Source organism: Malaclemys terrapin, chromosome 19 (genome assembly GCF_027887155.1).
Source record: "Malaclemys terrapin pileata isolate rMalTer1 chromosome 19, rMalTer1.hap1, whole genome shotgun sequence".
Classification (NCBI taxonomy): domain Eukaryota; kingdom Metazoa; phylum Chordata; order Testudines; family Emydidae; genus Malaclemys; species Malaclemys terrapin.
This window is the reverse complement of record NC_071523.1, coordinates 11695485-11707888: the sequence shown is the minus strand read 5'-3', so window position 1 is coordinate 11707888 and position 12404 is coordinate 11695485. Positions and strand designations below refer to the sequence as shown.

Below are 12404 nucleotides of genomic sequence, written 5' to 3'. Positions count from 1 at the left end.
CATTCCTCCCCATTGCTGGAAACCTAAACTGCAGTCGTGTGGGCAGAACCCCCTCATGTGCTCTAGGGCTTGACAGCCTGAAACTGAGCATAAACAGAAAGTGAAACAGACCAGCTAGAGCCAGGGGCTGAGGGATGAGTGCCAGGGAGACAACAAGCAGCATCCGTAGTCTAAAGTATACTGCGCTTACTTTGAAAATGGGATGAATAAAACGTGCTCTGGGGCTGAAGCTTGGAACAATGGGGTTTCCAGTCCAGGGCGAGAGGGATCACAAGCCCACGTTTCTGAAAGGCTAACAAGCAGCCCCCTTCACTCTAGAGACTCTAATAATTCTGGGGGAACAACAGAAAACTGCTATGGGTTGGCAAAGCCAGGGTGGATGCCCTTGGGGCCCGATCCAAAGGAAACCAGAGTCAATGGAAAGACTTGTATTGTCTTCATTGAGCTTTGAATCCAGCCCTTGGAAAACAGACCCAAAGGGCAATCAGTGCTGTGCAAAGTGTCCAGCAGGAGAAGACAAAGCTCAGAAGAGGCTGCTGATCTGAGAGAATCCTGACCAAGGGCCAAAGGACTCTCCTGCTACACCAGCCTCCTCTCGGAGTCAGTGCTCACCTCCAGATGCAGAATTTGACCTGGAGCCTTGGAAGCGGTTTCCTCAGATGGGCTGTCCTGTGCTACTGGGTCTGGATTTTGGGAGAAGCGGAAGGTCTCTCTCTCCTACACACACCCGGCTTTTTATACAGTTTCTAGCCCCTTCCCTTCCTGCTCTGGGTCTGTGCCATCCCTGGGATGGTCTACATCCGGATGGAGCCCATGTGTGTTCACACTACCAGGTGCTCACATGTGTATCATCTTCACTCTTCTCCACCTATCCTAAAATATGATCCTCAGAGGCACCATACAGTCCTCTGCCAGACTGTGATGCCCTGTAGTTGTCATTATATGCCAGGGCCTTCCAATTTGCCATGCCCCTTAAGTCTACCTGCAGCTCCTGCAGAACAAGCTGTGCCTGTTAATATAGAGCCTAATCCTGGATAATTATTCCCCATTGTCCCATGTGATCATTTCCGATTGCCCTCTCCCCTCGGACTGGATGTGCCCGTTCACCAGTTACAGAGCAGAGACAACTGAGTAGCCTGCACTCAGCTCTCACCCAGGTGGGGGAACACACATGGCTGGGGGCTCACGGAGCTTGTGCATTTGTGGAGCCAGACGCCGGGATGAGTGGCTGGAGATTCAGCTGTCACAACCAAGTCCCAGTATTTGCATCTGATTTGGGAAGTCCACAAGACTCCCTTATCCCAATGCCCCACTCCACATCTCTACTCCTTTGGCCCTGACAGCAGCAAAGCCTGGAAATCTCGCCAACAGGCCGGGGCCTTGAGCGGCAAGACCTGTTGCCTCTTGAACTCAAGGGGTTGCCATGGCTCCAACTGGGTGCACAGATGTCGGAATGCTCGGAGCCTTCTCCCCAAGGATAAAGCCTGGAGCTCCCTCTAGCTAAGCCACTCAAAATCAGACACGCCACACACTGGGCAAGTTTTAGCGCCAGAACAGTGGGGAGGCACCGATGCAAGAAGAGAACACCGATGCCATCAGCCTCCTGACCTGCAGCATCCTTGTCCTTAAAAGGTCTAGCTCAGGTGCTCATCACCAGAGCAGCTGAGCACCTGACATTCAGAACTCCTGGGAGGTAGGGAGACATTGCTATTGCTATTTAAAAATAGTAACGCCAGTGAAACAGAGGCATGGAGAACATAAATAACTCTTCCTCCCCTCCCTCCACCCCCACGTTGCACAGGAAATCTGCACCAGAACTCGGGCTTGAATGCTGATCTCCCAAGGTCCAGGCTAGTGTCTCAATCTCAAGACCACTCCTCCTCATGCTGTGCCAGTCCGGTGCTGCCCTCTGGGCTCTTCTGCTGCACCCTCCCCTCCCCGACTCTTCTGTCCTACGGCCTCCTCTGACTCTCAGTGGCCCTGGATACCGGCAGAGCAGTATTTCATTGGGGGCCTACAGGGAACGTGACCTGGGGTCTCCTGAGTGTTGTGAGGATGCATACATCCACTGAGCCCCTCTAAGAATGAGCATCATTCAGATGTTTTTCGCTATTCTCGCCTCTCAAGGCTGCCATTAGGGTGGCAACAACTCAGGGAGGTAAGCTCTGGCAAAATCATCCTCACAGAGTAGCCACTACCCACACCTCCTCCAGTCAGCAGCTAACCCGATATGGCAGCCTCTTCCATGCCCCTACCGAGTCCTGGCCATCAGAGGGACTAGTATTATCCCACTGCCAGTGGCAGATACTGCATATGTCCTCTCCTGGGTCACGCTGCACCAGTCCTGTTTTAGGGAAATGCTTGAAGGACACTACTGTTTGCACCACTTGGCACAGCCCAAGGTACCTCCGGTGCTATCCCATGGGCCCTCTGGCGGACCGCCAGGCCAATGGACCACCAACACCACATAAAACACTACTGTGTTTGCCCACAGCAGAACAGCTGAATCTGGCGCCAGCAATGAAGAGGTTAAAGTGGTTTTTAAACCGGCAGAGTCCCACCCTCACAGCCAACATGACCCCCAGCGTTTGCATTGGCGTTACAGACCCTGGAGCTTCCCAGCACAGACCTTCCCAAGCTGGGGTCTCCAGTTACATCCAAGGCTGCCTCATGTCCTGGCTGTTCAGGCAGAGGAACTGCTTCCAGCCCTGCCAGGCAGATCCCCCAGCCAAGAGCCAACGCTGGACACTCAGGAGAAAGACTTCAGAGTCTGACAGGTGAAAATCAGCAGCCGTTGATTTAAACCAGGTGTAAGAACCATGGAATCAAACATCATGACCTGCCCTCTTTCTATCCCCCACTGAGGGAATCCATCGTCTGGAGCCCATTACCCAGGAGATACCCCACCCTATCAGCCACAGCCCTGGTAGCTAACACAGGAGCAGTTCAAAATGACCCATCCCTGTCTGAAGTGCCATCAAACCCTCCATCTTGTGCACAAATGGGCTGCATCATCAGGGACACATTGTACCCTCAGCGCTGGGGATGCTGCAGTCCTGCCTGTAAACCACCCCAAAGCAAACCCCTGCCATGGTGAATCCATGACCCACAAACAGACTCCACCACTCCAGCTCCTCAACTTAAATACAGTCTCTCCACACCAAAAATGCACCCCAGGGGCTCTAGCAAAGCCCGCAGGGACTCAAAAGTCACCCAGAGCCCACCCAGATTCTGGTCGTAGCTCAAACCAAGAGGAACAGATTACAGAAGAAGCCAGTACCTTGCATCCACAAGTCACTGGGCTCGAAGTCCATTCCAACCTACACAGCCGGGATGGGAATCAGGAGCTTTTTTCCCGGAGGTCCTTGATGGACACAGCGTGAGTCTGATGAGTTCCCTTCACTTGGTGAAGTCTCTTTGCCCTGAGGAAGGGAAACGAACGGTTTATTATTTATCCAGCCGCTGCATAACACACGCCCAATCAGTGCCCTGACTGGGTACCAGTGGCGACCCGCAGAACTCAGCACTCGCTCAGCCACAACAAGCCAGCTGGGGGAGATGTAACAGACCTGGCCCATCCTGGCACGGCACAGCCATCTTGTGAGACAGCCAATCAGAGGCCAAGTTACAGACCCTTACATGATCACCAGTTGGGTGCTGAGCCACAGATCTCATGCAGCCGTGAGACCATCAGACCATCGCACTCTAGGGAAGAGCTGGGTAAAAATATATATGGAGATATACCTATGTCATAGAACTGGAAGGGACCCCGAAAGGTCATCGAGTCCAGCCCCCTGCCTTCACTAGCAGGACCAAGTACTGATTTTGCCCCAGATCTCTAAGTGGGCCCCTCAAGGATTGAACTAAAACCCTGGGTTTAGCAGGCCAATGCTCAAACCACTGAGCTATCCCTCCTCCCTACAAAGATACAGGCCCTACTACCATGCCACATGCTGAAAAGGGCTTCCCCTGTAACCTCCTCAGCAGTGTTTGCTGCCCCCGTAACACAGCAGTTCCACCCCCCGAAACATACAAGTCATTCACTATGACTTGTATTGCAGAAGCATGGCTCTACTGTACAAGGTGCTATACATCCACACAGTGACAGAGAGCCCCCAGCCCCGCAGAGCCTGCAATCTAGCCAGAAAAGAAAGTACAGTAGAACCTCAGAGTTGCAAATGCCTTGGGAATGGAGGTTGTTCATAACTCTGAACAAAATATCATGGCTGTTCTTTCAAAAGTTTACTGATGAACATTGACTTACTACAACTTTAAAACTTTACTATGCAGAAGAAAAATGCTCCTTTTAACCAGCTTAATTTAAATGAAAGCACAGAAACAGTTTCCTTACCTTGTCAAATCTTTTTTTAAACTCCCCCCCCCCTTTTTTTTTTAAAGTAGTTATGTTAACACAGCACTGTATTTCCTTTTTTTCTTTTTTGTTCTCTGCTGCTGCCAGATTGTGTACTTCTGGTTCCAAATGAGGTGTGTGCTTGACCGGTCAGTTCATAACTAGTGTTCGTAACTCTGAAGTTCTACTGTATCATTATTTGCAGTTCACAAGGGGGGGGGGGGGGGAGAACCGAGGCACACAGAGGTTAAATGACCTGCCCAAGGTCATAGAGTGACTCTGTGGCAGAGCCTGGAACAGACAACAGATCTCTCAAGTCCCAGACCACGGTCTTCAACACTAGGCCACCCTTTTCTCAACTCTAACTTCTCTTGGATCTATTACTCCACCTCTGCTACATTTCTTGCCCTCCTCCCCTCACATGCCAGGACCGTAACCACGTAAGCCAATCACAATCCATATTCTTCTTTAGAGGGAATACAAAATTTGAACAAACTTTTACGTTCTTTACCAAAACAAATTGAAACAAAAGAAAGTTCCTGCCACAATATTTGATTGGAGCATCAGGCTGATCTGGGAGGTGGGATTTCTAGGCTAGGGGTTTTTTTTATTTCCATCAGATAAAAATAAAATCAGCAAAACAAAAGGGGGGTTGTTGAGATCAATTCGTGATAGGTGCCGGGCCAAAGAAAATGGAGCCAAAGAAGTCAGAACCCTGCAACCAGCAACCTTTGTGTCAATTTAAGCAAATATTGTGGCGTTTCCATGGCAATCCCTGTTTTGAATATCCACTACACTCATTTTTTAAAAGGGCTTTTCCTGTTTGCGTTTCAACTTCCAAACCTGTAAATATTTTCAGCCTTAGCACATACCAACCCCGCCACCCCTGAAACCAGAGATGCTCACAGCTGGGACACAGAGTCCCCTCTTTGTGATGACCCAAAGTTGTGAAAATTCCCACCCAAGTGCTGGGTTAAAGCAACGTTTGGTGCCTGGCTCCCGACCCACCGATGCTGGCAGTTTCAGCACTGGGGCCAGACCTCTGTCTTGCTCTCTGCGTGACCCAGCAGCAGGTACGGGAGCCTGTTTATTTTCTTTGACAAAAACTGATGAGTGAAACCAGTCGTCACGCACATACGGTGCTGAAAGCGCTGGGCTGAGCCAAGCATAATGCCAGCAAGCATCCTCCATCCAGTACAGCTCACACCGGACCTGCAGCCTCCTCCACTAACCCTACTGCACAAAACTCTGTCTCCAAAGAGCCCCACCACTGCACCCCAGTTGTGACCTGCAGCACTCCTGCTATTCCAGGGCCTAGTCTGAGCAGAAGCTGTCAATCACACTGAATCGTGCCACACAGTAGCGTGCACAAGGGGAACTAGGAAGAGACCAACTTCACCCTCTCTTGTGTAAGGATTTGAACTCACATCTCCAAAAAAAAGCTGAGTGCAGGTTTGCACATAGCCAAGACCTAACTCTGGGCTCCTTGTCTCCAGGAGAGCACACAGCCTGTCACTCCCTGACAAAGGGTCCCCTGGACAAGCGCGGTATCACTTGTCAGATCTAAGCACAAGGACCCTGCCCACGATGCACAGAGTACCAGACACATCTGGGAAGGAATGCCCCACTCAGCAGGACTGCAGGTGCCCAATGCTGCATGAAAATGCCCACTGCAACTCTGCCACAGATACCCAGTCCAGCCTGGGGACGCTCATTCAAAGACACCCAAGTCCTGACGCTCCACTCCTGCTCTGAGATTCCAGCCCCTCCCAGAGCCATGGCAGTGAGCTGGTTAATTACAAGCTTCCTGGCTGCAATGGAGTCGTGCCAGGCCCCGAGTGTTAGTTTAGTGTAATTTTTGGGAAGTCAATTTCCTCTGAGTTTTTTTTTTTCCTTTTTGTTTTATTTTTTAAAGGGTATTTTTTAAATGGAAACATTAGCACGTTCCGATGAGCGTGAGGACAGGGGCCTTTCGTCCGCCAGGCTGCAGCGGCGCCAGCACCCTTTCTAGGCACCGTACTACGTGCCCATGAGAACCCCGGGGAAAAATAAAAGGTGACGTCAAACCTACAACGCCACCCACTAAAGGGAGGGGCCACTTAGCTGCACCCGTGTCACTCCACGGTCCTGACAGCTCGTTCAAGATCCTAGGGCACTTCAGATAGGAGCAGATGGGGGATGAGCCCCAGTGTCCTGGCCAGACTCCAACTCAGGTAACCCTAAAGCGCCGCAACTGGATATTTTATCCCTTCTTCATTCCCTGTCATGAACAGCTGTGCAGGGCAACTGTTGAACAGCTGCCAAGTCACATCTCAGAAGTGGCTGCATTTCAGAGGTGGCAGAAGTGAAGTCTATAGTCCAGAGTGCTTTGGGATCCCTGCTACCTCGATGCCACAGTGATGGTGACCGGCCCTTTATCAACATTTAGCAGGAAAAGGAATAAAGGGCCTGTAGGATTGTGATTTATTGTCACTGGGTCCCGCGAGCAGTGCTGGACAGGGAGAATGCAATGGGCTGCCCTGTGGGGAGCCCGGCTTGCAGCAACGGAAGTGTCTGCTTTGCGCTGCCAAGCAGGGAAGCCAGCTGATTGATGGGCCTGGCTCAGCAGGCACTCAGAGTAGAAGCAAGGCAGGAGGCCTGGTCCCGGAGGCAGGGACAGGGCATGGGGTGAACGGGAAATCAACGCCTCTCCTCTGATCAGATACAGAACAGGACTGAGTGGGCCCAAAAGGTGAGCCCCCACCAAGTAGCTCCGCTCAGCCAGAGAGCTGGCAGCCCGGATGGAAGCGCTGCGGACATACTGTGAGGCTAAGGAGGGTGACCCACTCCATCCAATGCCAGCCAGGCACCGAGTCCAACACATGAGCACCCCTGGTGGCCACTGTACAGTTGCCCTCCAGATCAGACTTAGGCTTCCTAGCAGGGAAAGCTTCCAGTCCTCATGGAGCTTCCCAGCTAGGCGAGAGGGGAGCCACGGAGACCAGAGCCAACACAGGATCTGTGATACGGGATCATCCCATCTCCACCTGCTGGAAAGAGGTTCAGCTCAACAGCAGGCAGGATGGTCTTGTGATTAAGAAGTCGGCCTAGGGCTCAGGACACCTGTGCTCTCTGTGACTGTGGGCAAGTCACTTCACCTCCCTGGGCCGCCCCATGCCATGGCGCTGACCATAAATCACCTCCCCGCAGGTTGCGAGGCTAAATGACTGTTTGTAAAGCCCGTCAGGCCCCTGGTTGAAAGGGGCCATGGAAGTGAAGGGCATCCTCTCTCTGACCATTGGCAATAGTCTTTCCTTCTATGATTCCATAGCTGTGGATGGGTTAACCCCTTCTGTTGGGGTGAAGCTAAAAATGCTGCTACAGGCCTGCCCCAGTTAGGGGCTGCCTAGGGTACTGGCGTCCCATACAGCACAGACAACGGAGTAGATCAGCAAGGCTTAAAGCACACAGACGAACGCGCTAGACACAGGGATCAGAGAACACCTGATGCGACACATGACCAGGCCACACTGAAAAGTGAGTGGGCAAGGCTTGTCCGCGTCATCCTTTGGTCCACCTCTGAATAAAGCCCATCCGGACGACCCCGCCAGGAGCTGCCAGTGTGTCTACGGGCACAGGGAGAGGTACCAGGCAGTGGAAGCTGCTCGTGAGTAACACGACACTGCTTGGAGGGGAGCATGGTGCTAGAGGCTGACCACGGAGCCATACCTGCTCCACTTGCCCCACAGCACCAGGAATGTAGAGTCCCCTTGAGGGAGCTCTGGGGAAGCACTAGCCTCTCAACCCTCTCAGAAGACAATCGTGAGACCACAGAAGACCCCCTGAAGTTTCCAGAAGGCTTTACAAATGGGTTTCTGTCTGGCCTCTGTACTGCTCCCTCCTTATCTCCCCCTTTTTAAAGATCTGGGGCCAGATCCTCAGCTGGTGTAAATCAGTGCAGCTCCCCTGACTTCACAGAAGCCGGGCCAATTCGCGCCCACTGAGGATCTAGCCCTCCAAGTTACTGGAGCTGCCAGTTCTTCCCTTTGATAATTCCAAGGGTGACTTTCCACCAAACAGCAGTGCAGGCTCAGCCCCGCTTACCGACTGCCCCGAACACCAGCAGAGCTCTTGGCACAGGACTGGGACCCTGCTGGAGCAATGCTGGGCGTACAGTCAAGCCGCCTCTTCGCTGAGTTTCTTCCTCTCTGTTGACAGATACAGCCACAGTAAATTTACGAGAGCTTGGGGGGTTTTAACCACTGTTAGTGCAGGAGCAGTCAGCTTTTGGAGAGCTGCACTATACAGTGCAATGAGTTCACAGAGATTCAATGGACTGCCTGTGGCCAGAGAGGGCAGAGAAGCAGGACAGCCCTGCCTGCCCAGGGGTCAATCAGATACGGTCAGATCTTCACTTGTTGCTGTGAAGATAAGGTACCTCGGGTACAAGCCAGTTTTGCCTCCCTACTTGTACGTATCACCAGGCTTTACTGCGAGAGAAGGAGGGAAAAGAAATCAAGATCTCCTACATTTGGGCATCAGCAGCCCAGTGAGAGCAGGGACGGGGGAGGTACAATGCTGTAAAAGCATGCCAGCAGCAGAGCGTTCATTAACGACGCATGGTTGCCAACCCTCCAGGATAGACCTGGAGTCTCTAGGAATTAAAGATTAATCTTTAATTAAAGATGTCATATGATGAAACCTCCAGGAACATATCCAACCAAAAATGGCAACTCTAGATGCCAGTTCTTACACTAAGGCCATTGCAGTTTTCCTCGCCTGGGAGGGGGAGAAGCCGCCACTTCTACACATCCATCTTCAGAGGTGGGGATGAAAGGATCAGTGGCAGGAGAATACTGCCCCATCAAGGAGAGAGAGAGAGAGAGACACACACACACACCTCTCCCCTAGTGCAGGTGGGCTCAGGCTCAAATGGGCGGAGAGCTGGCAGCCTTAAAACCTCCCCCAACCCGAATAACGGAGCCACAGCCCAGCATAACGTCCAGCCACCAGCAGCATACCAGACGGAAGGAAAGGCTCTCACGTGAGAAGAGGCTTGAGGCCTATCTGCTTCCTTCTCACAGATGGAAATGGAATACACCCCCAATTGATCCTCCCTTTACACCAAGCCTACAATGTACTATACATAAGCAACAAGTCTCATAGTCTAAGCAGACTGAGGACAGAGTTTGGCATTAGGGTGATGGATTCCTGAATGGAGTTATCAATGTCCACCAGAACTTCCATTAGGCTGGCGGGGGACACAGCAGTCCATACACATGGCCTGGTGTAACACCATTGGTTTCAGTGGGCTCACGCCAGCGATGAATTTGGCCCAGCAAACATTTGTGGATGTCACTGTGGTCAGCCTTCTCCTTTAGAAGATCCCACTGAATGGACACAAAAACTAAGGGTGAAATTCTGGTCCCACAAAAGTCAACGGCAAAGCTCCCACTGACTTCAGTGGAGACAAGATTTCACGCAAAATATCTTTCTCACTCCAGTAGCAGGAGTTTCGCCAAGGTCAGGGTGCAGACTGTGTCCAAGGAGAGAATTCTCCTTCTCCCCTAGTTGGAGGATGACTGCTGGGGAGCACTGCCGGAGCAGCTATGCATCTGTTACCTGTCCTGGTCTTCTCTCCCCATTACATTATCATCTCAGACTCTATTTGATCTGAGACCACAAGCAGTGGAAACAGATAACTGAGGTGCAGTAAATTTCGGCACAATGGTAGCAGACATGGGGCATGCGAGAACTCCCTCCGCTCCCCTCAAAAGTCCCCTGTTCCCCCTACTCCCGGGAGCAATTTTCTATGCAACAGCACGGTTGCATTCCCTTTGCTATCTCCTAATAAATATCAGACTAAGCGAGATGAATATCTCCTTCCCAAACCAAGCAGCATGACCCACTTTCTGAATCAGGGCAAATACAATTGGGCCCTGGAGTCCTGGGCCCCTCCCAAAGCCAAGAGATTTTGTAACAATTACAGCAACAAGAAGAAATAAAAAAGTATTAAGTGATTAAAGAGCACAGTGGTAGAACTGCAGCCATTGGGTAATTCTTGATATATTCCCTGCCATCCTACGCTCTGGGCCATTGCCTAGGACACTGAAGCAATGGCACCCCCCACATCACCCCATATGCATGTGTGTGCGTGTACATATACACACTCACTCACTCTCTCCCTTCCACTGTCCTACATTCCTCAAAAGTAACAGGTCCAATTTCAGATTCTGGCTAGTGGCCCAGGCGTGGACAAAGGCTCCCATCCTGCACACACACACCGCAGACCTGCCCCTCCCCCTGGGAAAGTTGTGGTGGAGCAGGAATGGAGGTTTCAAATTCTACCAGAGCACGCCCCCTTCTTCCCCTCCCCTGCCCCAGTTCACAGCCCAGGGGCATTTAACAGTGCGACTGTGCCCATGGAATTCCAGAGCCAGCACCCAGCAAGAGCGTCAGTCACAGCTGGCGATGTTGCCCCTCCTTCCCACTCCTTTCTCGGCTGCCACCAGGTGAAGTCTCTTCCCCAGCTTGTCTCTCCAAACCTGCTGCCTAGTGCCCGCGGGAAGGATGGGGGCATGGAAAGCGGGGAGTGAGGTGCACTGCAGGTGCCCAGTGCTTTATGGACACATTACAAAGAAAGGCCTCTGCCCCAAGACTCTCACCCTTTGAGCCAAATATTTTCTCTCTGGTTTGCAAACCAGCTACAGCTGGAAGGGTGGAGTGAGGGGGGCCGTACCCTGGTACTAGATCAGTGGTGCTGCACCAATGTGTTTCCATGGGGCTCTTCAGGCTCAGAGTCTGACGCGGTGGGTATGGAAAGCAGAGCCCAGCAACCCGACCTGAAGCTGATGGGACCCGACGACGAGTGTCGGCTTTGGGGCGGCTCTCCTCCTGCCTGCGGGGCCAATGCTGCAGGGGGTGCATGCACCTCTCCTGCTGGCCACCGCAACCTCGCTGCACTGTAAGCCCCATAGCCTCTCTCTCCACAGCACACACAGCGCAGCAAGGGGCAGTGCTTGGCAGGTTTGGGGCCCACAGCCACTGCTGTACCAACCTCAGGGGCAGCAGCACCACCGATTCAGAACTAGGGGTTAAGGGTTGGACTCGGATTGGGTGGGTTGAGTCCAGTTGGGGCTTAAAAAAGAGGCCCGGCAGAACTCTCAGGGAAAGCAATTGAAAGGGGGAAGTGGGGGAGATGTCAGTATTTCTTTCATTGACTGAATCCAGAAAATTATCCAGCCGACGGAGAGCTGGGGGGAACGTGTCCTGCTGACCTCCTCTCTCTAGCTCGGCATTTACGCTAAGCTTGTTGCTATAAGCACCCTACTTCCTGTGCCCAGCTGGCACTAGGAGAACAGGGCAAAGGGTCACACATTAGGCAGGCTACCTCCCCCAAGTGGCACTATGAGCCTCTGGCATCCACCATCCATCTAGTACTAGTTATTAACATGATGGCAGTGCCTAGAGACCCCGACTGTGCTAGGTGCTGTACAATCACAGAGTAAGAGAGTCCCTACCCCAAAGAGCTTATAATCTCATAGACAAAGGGTGGGAGGGGAAATCGCGGCACAGAGAGGCGAAGTGACTCGCCCAAGGTCAAGCAGCTGGTTAGTGGCAGAGCTGGGAACAGAACCCAGGTGTCCTGCATTCCAGTCCAATGCCTTCCCCACTGGACCACACAATAGCCTAGCAGCAGCTCTGATTTCATGAAAGTGTCACACATTCTTCTCTCTGAGGGGTACAGCTGGGTCTCCTCAGGCCTCCTTGGCAGAGTGAGACAGGGGCTAAAGCGGACTTTAAAATTATTGAGGGAACTATTTTAAAACAAAATAAAACAAAGGAAAACCCTTTTACCCAGATTTTGGAGATTAAAAAAAAAGGCAGAAAAATCCTCATCTTAATACAAAATTATATCTGATGTGTCGTGGCATGAAAATGTTTTTCACAGCATTTTTCCAGTGTGATCTCATGCGCCCTGTAAATGGGGTACGCCCAAAACACCAGGTATTTTATGGGACACAAACAGAGCAAACACATACACAATTTAAAAACTAAACAAAACATGGGATTG

At 51.9% G+C, this 12404-nt stretch overlaps 1 protein-coding gene across 2 annotated transcripts in view; it reads right to left on the bottom strand.

The window, feature by feature from the left end:
- CASZ1 (castor zinc finger 1) overlaps positions 1–12404 on the bottom strand; it is a 263569-nt gene that overhangs the window by 216997 nt on the left and 34168 nt on the right. For both annotated transcript variants that reach the window (XM_054009508.1, XM_054009510.1), the window contains exon 2: positions 3281–3422. The gene's annotated coding sequence lies outside the window, so the exon portion shown is untranslated. The remainder of the gene's footprint in view (positions 1–3280; positions 3423–12404) is intronic.